A 15,186-nucleotide genomic window follows, 5' to 3' on the forward strand; every position below is an offset into this window, starting at 1 on the left:
TTTATGTTTTCCTTGCTAATTTAAAGGGGTTTAGAAAAATTAATGTCTTATTTTGAATGTCTTTGATTACCAGCTCAGTCAATATATTTCTATGTGTTTTTAAAAATATTTTATTTATTTATTCATGAGAGAGAGAGACACACACACAGAGAGAGAGAGAGAGAGAGAGAGAGGCAAAGATATAGACAGAGGGAGAAGCAGGTTCTATGCAGGGAGCCCGATGTGGGACTTGATCCGAGGACCCCAGGATCACGCCCTGGGCCAAAGGCAGGCACTAAACCACTGAGCCACCCAGGGATCCCTCTATGTGTTTATTCACTAGCTTTAGTTGCAAGTTGTCTTTATGCTCTTGGAATTTTATTTTATTTTACTTTTTAAAAGTTTGTTTGTTTATTATTTATTTATTTATTTGAGATAGAGCACACGCACACATAAGCAGTGAGGAGGGGCAGAGGGAGAGGGAAAAGCAGACTCCTTGCCTAAGCAGGAACCCTGGTGCAGGGCTTGAACCCAAGACCCTGGGATCATGACCTGAGCCAAAGGCAGACGCTTAACCAACTGAGCCGTCCAGGTGCTCTATGTATTCTTGGAATTTTAATTTTTCTCTTATCAGTTTGCATGAACATTTCACATAATAAAGATAACAAGACTGGCTGTTATATCTCCCACAACCACTTTCAGGTTTTCTCTGATTTGGAATTCTGATTATTAAAGCAATATATTGCAAACATAAGTTTTTAATATGTATGTAGTCAGATCTGTTGCTCTTAGTCTCTGTGATTTCTTCTTGTTTTTCTAAATTTATGAAACGGTTGCCCTTTCAAAAGTACCACCAACATTTGGATATTTTAGTTTTTCTTTTTACTTTTCTTTTAGTGCATGTAAAATAATTAACCAATTATCCTACCAGCAATTAGGTAAGTAATTCTGTCTTTCCTGTTCAGAAGTTTAATCTACCAGCAGTAGAGCAGACTATTTCTTGGAATGAATTTCTATTTAATAATGTCCTGGGACAGACATAGCTCCCTCAATGTATAATCACCCTGTACATCCTATATATGAAGGGCCAACTCAAAATCAAGTTGGCTCAGTTGGTTGGTGTACATGAATTTAGAGCCAGCCTCTAAAGAGCCAGGCTGTGATGGCCACACTTCCAGGAGAAGGCTCCATATTTTGGGAGTTAGGGCACTCATCTTGTATAACAGTCATATTCCCATCTCCACGGAAGCACACTCTTGCCAACAGGTTATATTATTTAAGTCCAGCTGGATGAGGCACCATTCTCTTCTGGATGAGTTGTGTCAAGGTTATTGCTCTGACACTTGCTTTTTTCACTTTTTTGACTGAGCCAGCTCCCCTTTGGAGTGACACACTTCTTTTTCTTTCGGTGATATTAATATTGTCAGTAGGGTCACCGTTAGATCTTAGCATCCTGGGAATCACATTGTCTTTGAAGTGACTTTGTAGCAGTCTGTCTTAATTTATTATGTCACTTTAAAAATGATCCTTAGAAGAATAATGGCACCTCCTTTAATTTCAAATTCTTTAGCTCCCAAAATATAGATATCATCAAGTGGCTGTGTTGTTTCATTCACATTTATATTATATTTCATGCTTTGTGATGGGAGTGAGTAGCCTGTAAAATTTCTGCATTAAAAAAAGGTATTTTTGGAAAATGTCCACATGAATATTTAAAATAAGATGCAATTATCATAATCTATTACACTCTTACTGTTTAATCTATCCTAATTTGAGGGCTATTCGTTAAAATCTATTTAATTTGAGGGCACCTCTGTGGCTCACTCGGTTAAGCATCCGCCTTCAGCCCGGGTCATGGTCCCAGTGTCCTGGGTTGGAGCCCTGCATCAGGCTCCTTGCTCAGCTGGGAGCCTACTTCCTCCTCTCCCTCTGCCTGCCATATGCTCTCACTGTCTCTCTCTGTCAAATAATAAAATCTTAAAAAAAAAATCTATTACTACCAATAAGTCTCTCAGTCTCTTATTCCTCGCTGTTCTTGCTTTAGCATTCTGATGCTATGAGAGTTGCCATGTTTGAGAGTATAAATTCATTTTAATTGTGTTATTAATTGGCTATTAAGTAAAAAGTTCATTGACAGATCATGTTTCTTCCATTAGCATGGCTGCTCCTCATTCTGTTGTTTTGCTTGGTAAATCTTTGATCTTTCTTTTTATTTGTAACTTTCTGTATCTTTCTGATGGTTTTCCCAATTCCTACTGTGGGGCCTGCCTTCAGAGACAGTCAAGGGATCCTTGTCTATTACCCCAGTCAGTAAACCCAAGCCTTGCAAAAGGTTAAACAGATTGATCAGTACACTTTGTATTGATCTGCCTGAAGCTTTGTACAATCTTGGCAACGTAGCCACTACTGTGTTCCTATAGGGCATCCTCTCTGGTGTGTCAATACATGTCTGGACTTTTGAAAGCACCCTCGCCTTAAGTGCCAGGAATTATCCAACTTGGCTGAAGGGAGAATGCATGTCTTTTTAATGCTCCATTAGTAATTAATGAAGGAAGCACACACAGTTTCCTTTATGGAAGGCCTGCCAAGTCTCTGTTTACCTCTGTGCGCCAGTGCCATTAAAATGAATGCAGCACTTGTTAGGGAGCAGCAGCTGTTTAGTACCAGGCAGATACACTGTAACACAGGCTCTTTTAAAACTATATTTAATGACATCTAGAAATCAAGAAACACTGAGGTAGGAACTGGAGGAGATAACACAGAAGTAACACATGCTATCTTTTGCCCTCTAGGAGCTTGAATTTTATGGGCAAGAAACCACATATAGGAAATAATTAGAAAATGATCTACTTGGGCATGCAGCCAAATGCTAGTTATCTGGTTCATTATGTTTAAATTTATGTTAGTTTATTGTACTTGAAACCAAGTCAATCAAAATGTTATGATGCCATGGATGCTCTTTGTTCTATTTGTTGCAGTCTCAACCAAACATGTATTTTAAAATCATTAATTAGTTTAAAAATATGTATTGAGCACATACTACACATATCAAGACCTAGACTAAGTGCTAGAACTAGGTATGGGGGGCCTGCTTTCACAGAGTTTACAGTCCATGAAGACACACAGAGAATACATTGGAAATGCAGAGTTGTAATGAATTTATAATATAACTGGGACACAGCAAGATATCACAGGCATGAGCAGAGAAAAATCTAACCCAGAGGTAGGACATGGAGGACTTCTCGCAGGAAGGTACTGCAAAAGACAAATGTAAAAGATATGGTTCCTGCCCTCCAACTGGTTTTTCATTCTAGATCATTCTTCAAAGCGAACACAGTAAGCCTGTGGTATATGATAAAACACATCCCCTGACATAATTCATTATGGTATAGACTGTAAATGATGTAGAAATTCAGGAAACAGGGAGCCTGCCAAGAAAACATCCATGGAAGAGGTAACCACTGAATTGGAATCATCAAAGACAGGATCCATCCTTACAGGGGGCAAAGAAAGAAAAAAAACAAAACAAAAACACAAGTGAGAGCACACAGGTAGGTGTAAGCAAGGAATGTGTGAGCATCAAGTGATGAGCACTGTTGGGGAAGAGAGGAGCTGGATGGGAAAGGAGAAAGCAAATGCCAAGCAGAAAAGTGTGAATTAATATAGTAATAAATAACAACCAAACTTTCTGGGCAGGAGAGCAACGTAATAATTAAACAGAATGTTAACTTAGCAGCAATTTAAAGCCCTTGTTCCCATCTAAGGATGCATATCAGAAGCACTTGTGGCATTTTTTAAAAATTCCAATGCCCCCTACTCCAGAGCCACTGTATCTGAGTGTCCTTCTAAAGACCACTGTACTGGGGCACCTGGGTGGCTCAGTGGTTGAGTGTCTGTGTTTGATTCAGGTTGTGATCCTGGGGTCCTGGTTCAGGTTGTGATCCCGGGGTCCTGCAGCGGGGAGCCTGCTTTTCCCTCTGCCCATGTCTCTGCCTCTCTATGTGTCTCTCATGAATAAATAAATAAAATCTAAAAAAAAAAAAAAAAATGACCACTCTACAAAGGTAGATTGGAAGGAAGTTCAAGAAGTCCTGCTGTAAGGCTATTGTTGAAACTCAGAGGTGGAGCAATGAGGTTAGGGGTTAGGATAGCCACCACAACAGTAGAAAGAAGAGAGATTTCAAACAGTGCACAAGGGAAAGAGGAGTCAAAGTCCATGAGCTTTCCAAAGTGTAGAGGCCCCCAACTGAGGAAAATAATCCTATTGGTAAAGACAGAATCTTTCACTACAGCTTTAAAATTATTTCAGGCAATTAATTCTAACCTGTGAAGATGCTTTGTTTCCATCACAGCCTTAGTACTCCACTAATGTCTCTGTACTAAAGAGAAAATATTTAATTCTTGCCAAATAGGCTCAGTTTTGTTTATATAAACTTTGCTTTCTTTAATGCAGTTGGTACCATGCAGCTGTTTATTCTCAAGCTGTAGGCCATCGGTAGGTTTTCTTTGCATCGTTAGGGCAGTAAATTGTCAATTGGTTATAGCGTTCAGAGGCAAGGGAAGCAGGGCATGGGGAAGAAGAGGGAAAAGACCCAGGTTGGTCTGATCCAGGCCAGCACTCTTAAATCTTCTTGGCTTGCATTGAAACCTTACATAAAAATCTGTTGAGGAACTTTTCTCCATCTTGGGGGATTCCTCCAACAGCTTTCAGCCCTTCTCTGCATTCCTCCCTTGCCTTGTGCCTACATTCTCTCTCCTCTGCATGTCTCCTTTAGATTGGTAATTCTGCTGTTTCAGCTGGCTATCTAGTCAACATCAGTTCTTGCTCTGCCACCCATGGACTTGTGCATCTCAACATGGCAGCTTCTAGCAGGCTTCCTGACGACCCCCAGCTGGCCCCACATCCCCATTATTTGTTCATCCAGGAAAGGGCACTAGCTTTTCTGGTTAATTTAAAACGGCTTTGGTTCCAAAGCCATTTTCTTGCCTTAGCGATTCTGGAGATCAGTTGCTAGTATCTAGTAAATGAAAATATGAAAATTTAATACCTAGTGACCTCCCAAAATCTACTTGGCTTCAAATCGTTGTTTGTGTGTGTGTGTGTGTGTGGTATCAGTTGAGATGTTTAGTTATACAGTAGAGTAAATCTCTGGTATTGTATTTTATCTTGATGTAATTTGACGCTCCTAAATGTAATGCATTAAAAAAAATCTGAATGCAGTAAAGTTTCCAATGATAGTGACATTTCACTTATTTCTTTCCTGGAGAATGTAGTTTTCCATATACTATCTGCATCACTGAAACATCCTCTTTAACATCAGGATTCACTTATTTAACCATTTTAAAGGATAAGTTTCAGTGTGAATTTTAGGAAAAGACTTTAAACAGCAGCTTTGGGATATGACTTTCCCTCCTTTTGATAATCTGGGACTATTACTGGCAGTATCAGTGACTACATGGTGTTGCAGCGGTGTGTTTTCAGTGTAGGGAAGTGCACACAATGATATCACCCTATTACATGGTCCCAGCTACAATGGCTTTTACAGTTCTTGATCTCTTCCCTCTTTGTAAGCTAATAATAATCCTAGTGATCCCAGATCCTTTTCATAATGAAGCACTTACATATATAAATAAAGAGTGGGCCGAGGCCTTGCAAATCCCCTCTTTTAATTTGCTTTGTTGCACATATAAATCACATGAGGATCCTGTCAAAATACATGTTCTGATTAACAGGTGAAAGGGCGCCTGAATCTCTGCATTTCTAACCAGCTCCCAGGTAATAATGATGCTGTCAGCCCACACACCACAGTTCCAGTAGCAAGGGGCTAAAAAATGAGAGCCTGAGTCATTCAAATTCTATAGAGAATGAGATTATATAATCTGTGAGAGAGACCTTAGGGGTAATGATCTTGGTTCATGGAATTTGTGACGTCCAGGGTGGCTGCTGAGAGGCTTTCTAAAATTCACTTGAGGTTTCAGATTGAGCAGCTGTGGCTACCGTTGACATCCCTTTATTTTAGGTTTTATTCTAATAATAGAGGCACTTGTTTATATTTCACAAGGAAAGAATCCCACTGTACCCTTTCTCACTCAAACGAATTCTGTGAGAATTAGAAGTAAATACCACCACCTGAAGGTTATGTTGGCACATACAAGCCACGTTCTTCACAGAGCCTGATGACCGCACACCGTAATGCAGGAGTCCCTCCTGGCTGGGACTGCTGGGGACAGTTTTGGTGAAAGTCAAAGCTGGCGGGAAATGAAGATCAATGTGGTCCTGCACCACTATCTCCTTTTTGTACTGTTACTGTTTCCGATAGTTTCAAAGTCCCTTTATATCCTCATTAAAGATGTTTGGTGAGGTCTGTAAGACAAGGATGACTACTCAGGGGGCTCCTGGGGGGCTGAGCCGGTGGAGCTTTTGCCTTGGGCTCCTCCCTCTGCCTGTGTCTCGGCCTCTCTGTGTCTCTCATGAATAAATAAATAAAATTAAAAAGACAAAGAAAGAATGACTACTCATTAGTGAGAAAGTGGGTCCCTGGAGATTTAACCCGCCTGAAGCCGCACAGCAGGTAGGTGCTGCTGGGAGCCTGGGATGGGGGCCCTTCCTGCTCCCGCCGTCAGCTCGGCCGCAGCAGGGCTGGCGGGTGACCGTGGAGCACGCGGGCCTGTCTCGGGGCTCCCGCTCCGGTCCAGCTGCCCCAGCCCTGGGCGGTCGGCTCCGTGGTGCCCGCAGCCCCCCGGCCAGGCTGAGCGGTGAAGGAGGATCGTGGCCGGCCGGGGCCCAGGAGCCAGGCCGCAGCCCCGCAGAAGGGCAGCTCCGAGCGGAGGTGGCGGGGCTGGCGCTCCCCTGAAAGCACAGGGTGGCACAAACACTCCGCAGAATCCCGGCCCGGCCCGCACGGCCACACAGTCAGGCATAGAGCCAGCCGGGGACAGAGGGCCAGGCAGTGCCCCTCACCCCCAGCCCCAGGGTCGCAGGCGTGACGCGAGGGTGGGCGCCCCAGGTGGCCCCAGGGGTGACCAGGAGCCCGCGTGCCAGGACATCCTGAGGCCCAACCGGGGTGGGCCTGCTGGCCCCACAAGCCTTCTCCCCCCCACTCGAGGTAAACACAATACCCTTTACACCAGGCACTGCCACTTCTCCAGGATGGGAGGACCAATCCGTCACCCCCTGTCCAACCTGTCCAACCCACACCCGGCCTCCTCCTTGGTGCTACTTGCCACTGAGGCCGGGAGCAAGGACACAGGAGCACGGAGAAAGGCCAGAGAAAAACATACAACTGAGCCCTTCTTAACCAGCTGGGAGGGGAGGCAGGGAGGAACACCTGAAAAAAAAATGGCCAACTTAAGGGTGGGATTTTAAAATGTGAGATGTCTAATATTCATGTTTCTGCTTCCTTCAGGCCAAATAATTTAAACGAGCTAAAAAGAAGCAAAAAAAAAAAAATGAGTAATTTCATGTCCCTCCCCAAAATTAACTCCATATGAAGGTATTTTTGCCTTGATTCCCGGTAAGAAATGACAGTCTCAAAATTCAAACATGTCATTGAAAAGCAACTAATGTTCATTTACTGAGGACCCACAGAAAGGAGAGCGTCGTTTATACAAAGAACCGTTTATAGCTTCCCATTGTTAAGACCCTGGGTTCAAGTCTGCATTGGGTCACACTTCTGAGAACATCTCAATCTCTCTGGATATCAGTTTGCTTCTTCTGAACTTGGGGACAGTATGCTTGTAGGGGCTGGGGTGGGGAGGTCAGGAGGTCAGGACACCTGGGTGGCTCAGCGGTTTAGCGCCTCCCTTCAGCCCAGGGCGTGATCCTGCAGTCCTGCAATGGAGTCCCGCATCGGGCTCTCTGCATGAAGCCTGCTTCTCCCTCTGCCTCTTTCTGCGTCTCTCATGAATAAATAAATAAAATCTTTAAAAAATTCAAATAAGAAATCATATGCAAAATGCTTAGCTCACTCCCTAGTAGGTAGGCAATAAGCACTCTCTAAGCGTTTACTGCTTTCCTAACAGCACAATTACCAGAGCCCAAATTACCGAACCTCTGTATTCTTCACTCTGATGACCACAGTCCTGTATTTGGGGCCGCGAGCAACAGGGCCTCACAATAGTTGAACTTCTTCTTGACAGCAGTGCCTTCTTATTCACTGAAAACTAAGTACCTAAGTAACTAAGTACCTAAAAATTTAATACCTGGACTCATCCTACTCGAGGTGTTCAGGGCAGGTATCCTCCACTGTTGCCCAGGTGACATAATCCCTTCTCTGAAGGATGTGTCCTCCGGGTATAGGGGGCCAAGCGCGTCCACATAGTCACACATCTGGTGTAGGTGCCCGTTTGTGAAGGAGACCATGAGCACCTCGGGGACAGAGAAGTACGTGTCCTACGATGAGACGATGAATGAAGACTCATTTACAGTTAGAGATGGGTGTTATGGTCTCAGCCTCCTCCTCCTTGGTAATGGAGCTTTGCAGGCGTTTAGAATGGTGAGGACTCTTGTTGCAATATCCACATTCTCTAAACCCATGACAAGTGACCCCAAAGCAGACAGCATTTGGTAATTGAGAAAAACAAAGGAATGATTCTATCTCTGCTGAAATTCAGGCTTATTCATTGATGTGCCCTGGGGCAGCTGGTCCCAGCAGTTTGCAAGAGCCCTCCTAAGGCCCTGAGCACCAGCCTGGTTTCTCACAGGGACTTCCCCACGCAGCCCACATCCTCAGCAAACACTGCGCACTGCGCCGGCCTCACCGTGAAGGTGCAGGAGAGGTCTGAATCCAGCTGAATGTGCTGGCAGATAAGCAAAATAAAAGTCATTGTTCGAATACTCTGTCTTGAAAGGCATTTGTTTTCATTTCTTTCCTTTCTTCTTCTGCTTTCTTTTACCACCACCCACCCTCCCGCCCAAACTAGGATCTAAAAAAACTCAGGCTCCTTTAGGACAGAAAGCAACATTATCATCATCTAGTCGGAGGCACGCTAACAGTGAAGGCAGAAACTCGGAGGCGAAGTGTCCTGCATCTGTGGTTTTCACATCTACATATGGTCCCAATTTAGGATCACAAGCAGAGTGGTTTATTTTAGAAAAGCTTTTTAGATCACATTTAAGGTATTTTGCTTAGGCATTGCTTGCTTTTCAAAAGAAGAAAATGTGTATTTTTTTCCAAAGTGGTGTTTGTTTTGACTGTTTGCTCATTTGCAAAAGTTCGAATTTTATTCTGTGAATTTGACTAATTCTCCTACCGCAGCCACAAGCCCCAGCCCTCCCCGAAGTATGCACACAAAACCCCAAATTAGAATAAAATACATTAATTTGAAAATGAGGCATTTGCAGGATAGCTGTGAATTTTGTAGGTTTTTGAAAAAGTCACTTTAATAGGTAATTTGCAGTAGCACTTCCTTCCTATAACTCTATTTGCTGCCTGAAGGGAAGTCTCTATCTGGCAATTTGTATGGAGGCCAAGTGGGTTTCTGTACTGAGGCTAAGGTCCTTTAAAACCTTTATTCTATGATTCTTGCTGAAATTATATGACTTAACTGGGAGTCAGAGTTGAGTTTCAATAAGGGATACCCCTTATTGTTGGAAAAATAATGTGATATTTATTTATTTGTTTGTTTGTTTTTAAAGATTTTTGTTTATTTATTCATGAGAGACATAGGTAGAGGGAGAAGCAGGTTCCCGGCAGGGAGCTCAGTGTGGGACTTGATCCCAGGACCCCAAGGTCATGCCCTGAGCCGAAGGCAGGCGCTCAACCACTGAGCCACCTGGGTACCCCATAATGCGACATTTAAAAAAAATTGTGGTAGGGGTTGAGATTGGGCTACGACATGAAGAAAACCATAAACAAGATATAAACTTGGGCCCTCAAGGACCTGGTCCTGTCTCAAGTCCTACTGTCTCCAAATATTTAAAGCTCCCAATTCCATTTTTCTGAAATTCCACTTACAGACGACATCCTCTGCCCAGAGCCAGCTCCCCACATCTCTGTTCTCGAAGGTGTGGCAAGTCTCATTCCTTTGGGTATGGTTTTCTGCTAACGGGGTAACAGGCACTAATTAACACGTGGTCCTCTGCCCCTGTCAATTTCTGGGGTAACCACTGTGACCTAATGTAGTGCCTTCCCTCTCAGGCACCCCAGGCCCCCTGGTGTAGCAGCTAGAGACCAGGGGCCAGCACAGGCTGCGGGGCGAGGACAAAGAAATGAACACCAGGAGGATAGCAGAGGCCAGAGCAGAGCAAGGAAGTGGTCGGGAGGTTTACAATTAGTGATGGGGTGTGCAAGGAGCTAGCTTCTGACACAGAGGCTGACGGGGGGCTGCAGAAGCCTGGGCCACGAGAGGACATAACGCCAAGCCACAGGGCAGCGGAGTGCCCCAGTGCCCCAGAGCTCCTTGGTGGTTCCATTGGAGGCTGCACCCTCCCAGCCAGCCTGGGAACACAGGGAGCGGAGAGGAAGGGGTGAGTAGGGCATGGCAGGGACTCAGATGGGCCCTTCTGGAAGCGGGACCTTCTGGAAGCGCTGGAGGCGGAGGGGCGGAGGGGGGCTGTGGGGCCGGCCCAGAGCCCCCCTGCCAGGAGGCCCGCTGTGGGTGGGGGGGTCCCTTCTCAGGCTCTGGGCTGGCCCAGGGAGCGGCACCCTGGCTGGACTGGGCATGAGGCTCAGAAACACAGTTCCTTCTACTCCTTTGTGAATTAAGACAAGGGGACGGACGTGATGTGAGTCAGGGGAGGTCTTCCGGAACAGGACAAAGAAGGTCTCCCTCAGCCTAACTAATTGGCACTCGCATTGATTATTGATCTCCTATCCCCCTTTTTCCACTGGAACCTGCTATAAATAAGCAAGTGTCTTCCATAAATAGCTGATGTAAAGGTTTGTTTTGGACAAACGGTGATCTCCTCATAGGTCACTCTTTTTTGTTTCTGATTTTCTAGTCGTTATTACCTCTTCCTTCTTTGTTTTTAATTCCAGCCTTGGGAAGGGAAAGCAGGTGGTGTGTCTGCGGGTCGGGGAGATCACTCAGATGAAATCTACAAACCTCTGGGATAGTTTTTTGGCCTGTAGGTTTCCCACCTCACACAAATATTCCCAACTTCTTCCTTTTGCACCCATGTAATAATCTCTGCCTAGTATTACTCATTGAGAATAAGACAACATCAAAAAAATGAAAACCAGGGGAGGTGGGTGGAAGGGTAGGGGAACTGGTGACTACATGTTGGCAAACTGAATTTAAATAAAATGTAATCTTTGAAAAAATAAATAAAAACAGAGGCACCTGGATGGCTCAGTGCAGTGTTTTCCCTTCAGCTTGGGGTCCTCGGCCTGACTCCCGCATCGGGTTCCCCACGGGGAGCCTGCTTCTCCTCCCTCTGCCTGTGTCTCTCGTGAATAAATAAATAAAATCTTTAAAGTAAATAAAAACAAAACAAAACAAACAATGGAAACCGCTTAGCTCCTCACTGAGCACCAACTAAGTGCCAAGCACCATACCTGGGGTGAGGGTCCAGCAGCAGGGTGAAGGAGACACAGGGCTGCTGGGTCAGGAGGTTGCAGAAGTGGCTTGCAATTCACATGGATGGATCTAGAAGGGAGGCCTCTGGGATCATATACCCAGTGAAGCACTCCCTGTGGTAGACACTGGAATTATGACTCCTGTGCTTCTTTCCAACCTTAAAAATGGCAATTCTTCTTACCCACAAATGGTAATGGGGGTAAAGAAAGTATAGCTCAAAATTGCAAATAAATCCAGACTTAATGATCTAACACATATATTTGTAAGGCATTTTTAAAAATAATTTTTAAATTTAAATTTTAAATTTAAATTTTTAGTTGAGAGTATAGGCTCCCCACCTTACCCTCAACTAAAACTTTACCTATAAGTACTGGTAGGGAACAATGTTGGCCTGGGTAAATTTCACCATCCCTTGTTACTTAGAATAACTCGCAGTAGCACCATCTGGGGTAAAATATAAATGTGAGCTACACAGTTAAGCTCAAAATGTCTAGTACCCTCATATCCAAAAGTAAAAAGAAACAAGTGAAATTAAGTTTAATAACTTATTTATCGCAGTATAGCCAAATTATTATCATTTCAACATGCAATCAGTATGAAGAATGAGTGATGAGATATTTTGCATTTTTGTTGCACTCCTTCCCAAACCCGATGTGGAGTCTATACTTAAGGCCCATGATGATTCAGACCAGTGATAGTCCGAGGGTTTAGGAGCCCCAGGCGGCTGGTGACCGTTTGGGACAGCTCGGGCACACAGAGCAAGCCTGGTGGGCAGACGCACGGGCTCTGCTGTGATCCATCTGCTGGAATCTGAATCTTGGCTCCCCTCACACTAGCTGTATGACCTTGTCTGTAAAATGAGGACACAAGTAATGCCAATTCAAGGGGGTGGTATGAGGATAAAATAAAATAGTCCTTGTAAGGCTCTCCGCATGGAATCTGGCAAATATTAAGTGGCTGTCCTTTTACAATGCACGATTAAAAACTTATGTGATCCTGGGCAAATCGTCTCACCTATTTGAATATTTGTTTTCCTTCTCTGTAAAACAGGGGTGATAATAATACTTCATTGAGCAGATTAACTGGTACAAACATAGCACTTAATAAATGTTCACTTCTTTCCCCTTGGATTCAGAGGTCAATAAACAGAGACATAGCCAAAGGGTCAGCGGAGTGGTAACAGAGGTAAATGGGCCTGGATAATTGGCAAAGTGCATAGTCACAAGGTAGCCATGTTACAGCAAGCATCCGGAGGGCTGCAACCTACCTCGGGCAGCCTGAGCGAACCCACCAGATGTGGTCCTTACGTAGTCGCTTTGCTAGAAGCTATAGACCAGCAAGCAGGTTCCTGGATTCATAGGCCAACGGAGGGCTCTTCTATGACATATCCCTGCACATACCTAATTCTGTATTTTAAAATCATAGCCATGACTCGGCTCCCTGATGTTAAGAAAATAGGAAAGAAACCAGATAAACTATTTGTTTATTAGAGAATTCAAACTCTCTAATGGTAACGGCCTTGACTGCTTTTCTACTCATAAGCTTGCTTTTGCGTATTTAGTGGCTTGTACAAGATTTTGAGAAGGAAGACTTAAAAATTTTAATTAAAACCATACCCTAATGATCCTTCTGCTCTTCTGTATATTTGTTTGTTTTTTCTTAGGATTGATTTGTTAAGAATTTTGGAATTACTGGAGAAGAGCTTTTGAGGATGGCTGAAATCATGACTCAAAGCAGGGAGGGATGCAATAGTGATGGGATTGGTTGTGACATCAGAAGTAGCAGGCCATTCCTCAACTAGTCTGGGAATCCTCCGTGCTGCCCTAAAAGATGTTGTAAACCCTTCCCAGGCTTTAATACCCCTTTGTGCTTTAACATTCCAGAAGGTCTGTGTCCAAATGACAGTAAAACTTCCATGAAAAACAACATGAGTTCTGGGAGATACTGAGGACCTCATCTACTTCTCCTACCAACGGAAAGGGAAATACCGGTAAGACACAAACAATCCTTGGTTTTACCGAAAGGGACTTATGACCTTGCAGCTCTGGCACTGCATTCACCCACAGGAATTCAATAAAAACTAAATGTAACAGTAAAAAATGAAATAGAGCAAACATCACAAAAACACCTTCCGCTAAACTCATTCCACTCTTAACCCTAGATTTATTTCTATCTCCATGTTTTATCTTTCAGAAAGCAGCAAAAACCAAGATTTTTTTTAAATACAGGAGCTGATGTTAATGTGATCAGTTAAATAAACAGAATTATGTAAAGATGTCTTACCAAAATGGAAATACAATAAATTTCTTGAGAACATGCACAGAGCTTACTCAGGATCCTTATGCTATTCTAGTTGTTTCAATGGCATTAGGTACATTTTGGGGAAAAGTGGCTGTGATAATTTCAAGCTGGTGATCTGAGATTTAAGGGACTTGGTAGGGGCAGTGCCCAGCTGTAGGAATGTCATTTAAACCTTAACAGGTGTTCCATCCAGAAACCCCAAAGGGTTTGACTCATGTTGAGGTCCATTCCCCACTGGATAGAGGGAAGAGAATGTCTGAGGAAGAATACTCTCTGAGACCAAAACTGGGAAGAGAAACAGAGGCTGGGATCCAGAGGTGCCCTGGCCCAGACCACAGTTCCACAGCTGGTGAGGAGGACTGGTGCCAGTGCCTTCAAGCCTCATCTCCTCAGCAGGACTCCAGCTTCCGTCCCTTTCTCTGCCCCCTTCATCATGCTTTCTGTAAAACGGTCTCTCAACATATATTTGTTGACAGGATGGCCCCCATCCTGTGCGGCTGGAGGTAACTGTTTTTCAGCAGGACGCACATTATTTACGTACATCGAAGAATCAGGAGAACACATATACGTCCAGGGATGCTGCTCCGACTATTGCTAGAGGTGAATTTACAGCGAAGTGAATGAAGTGTAAGATTCAGAGCCCCTCATGTGCCCAGATGGCTTCCAAAGCCTTGGATTTAATCTTGCCTTTGGAGCTTTGTATTATTTTTCTTAAATAGTGTTTCTAAATTGCATAAGCTTCAGGCCTCACAGAACTTGGATCTCCTCTGGGCTGTTCTTAAAAACCATCCACGAATGCCATCTTGGATTCTTCATCTGTCATCATTGTAACTCCTACCCATCCAAAGCAAATATAAATCAATTAGGTCTGTAACATTGGACAAATTAGGCCTGGGTTTCCTCACTTCTGAAAATGAAAGGCGGTTGGATAGGATTCCTCAGATCCCCAAAGAGAGAGAGACATGGGGAGAAGCAAGGCATGGTGGGAAAAGAGAAAGAGGCAGAGGATCCCACCCTAGCCCCAGTCCCAGCTGCTCTAACAGCAAGGGCATGGCCTTCAGAGAGGAACCTCCGCTCTCAAGGCCACATCTTCTCCACTGTGAAACAGCAGGTGGACAGATGCTCTCTAACATCCCGTGCTGACCGATGACTCAATACTCTGCCCATGCTGTGTGCCATATACCTCACACCCTGCTCTCGCCAGATGTCACAACGGCCCCTGAGGGCATTTGGTGCAACGTTCTGGTGAGTCTCAGACTTCTAATTTGGTGTTCCTTCTGCTATACCACAGTGCACATACTTGCCAGCTGAACGGTAAATGAGGCTGATGTCATTGGCTTTGCTGGCCTTCAAATATGCACTGTTGTCATGCTGAGTCAAAGATGA

General features: G+C 44.1%; 1 protein-coding gene across 3 annotated transcripts in view; it reads right to left on the reverse strand.

Annotated features, from left to right (window-relative positions):
- Positions 1-15,186, reverse strand: part of SCG5 (secretogranin V) — a 53,858-nt gene that overhangs the window by 15,892 nt on the left and 22,780 nt on the right. The gene's annotated exons all lie outside the window — the stretch shown is intronic.

The sequence above is a fragment of the Canis aureus genome, chromosome 32, assembly GCF_053574225.1.
Source record: "Canis aureus isolate CA01 chromosome 32, VMU_Caureus_v.1.0, whole genome shotgun sequence".
Lineage (NCBI taxonomy): Eukaryota > Metazoa > Chordata > Mammalia > Carnivora > Canidae > Canis > Canis aureus.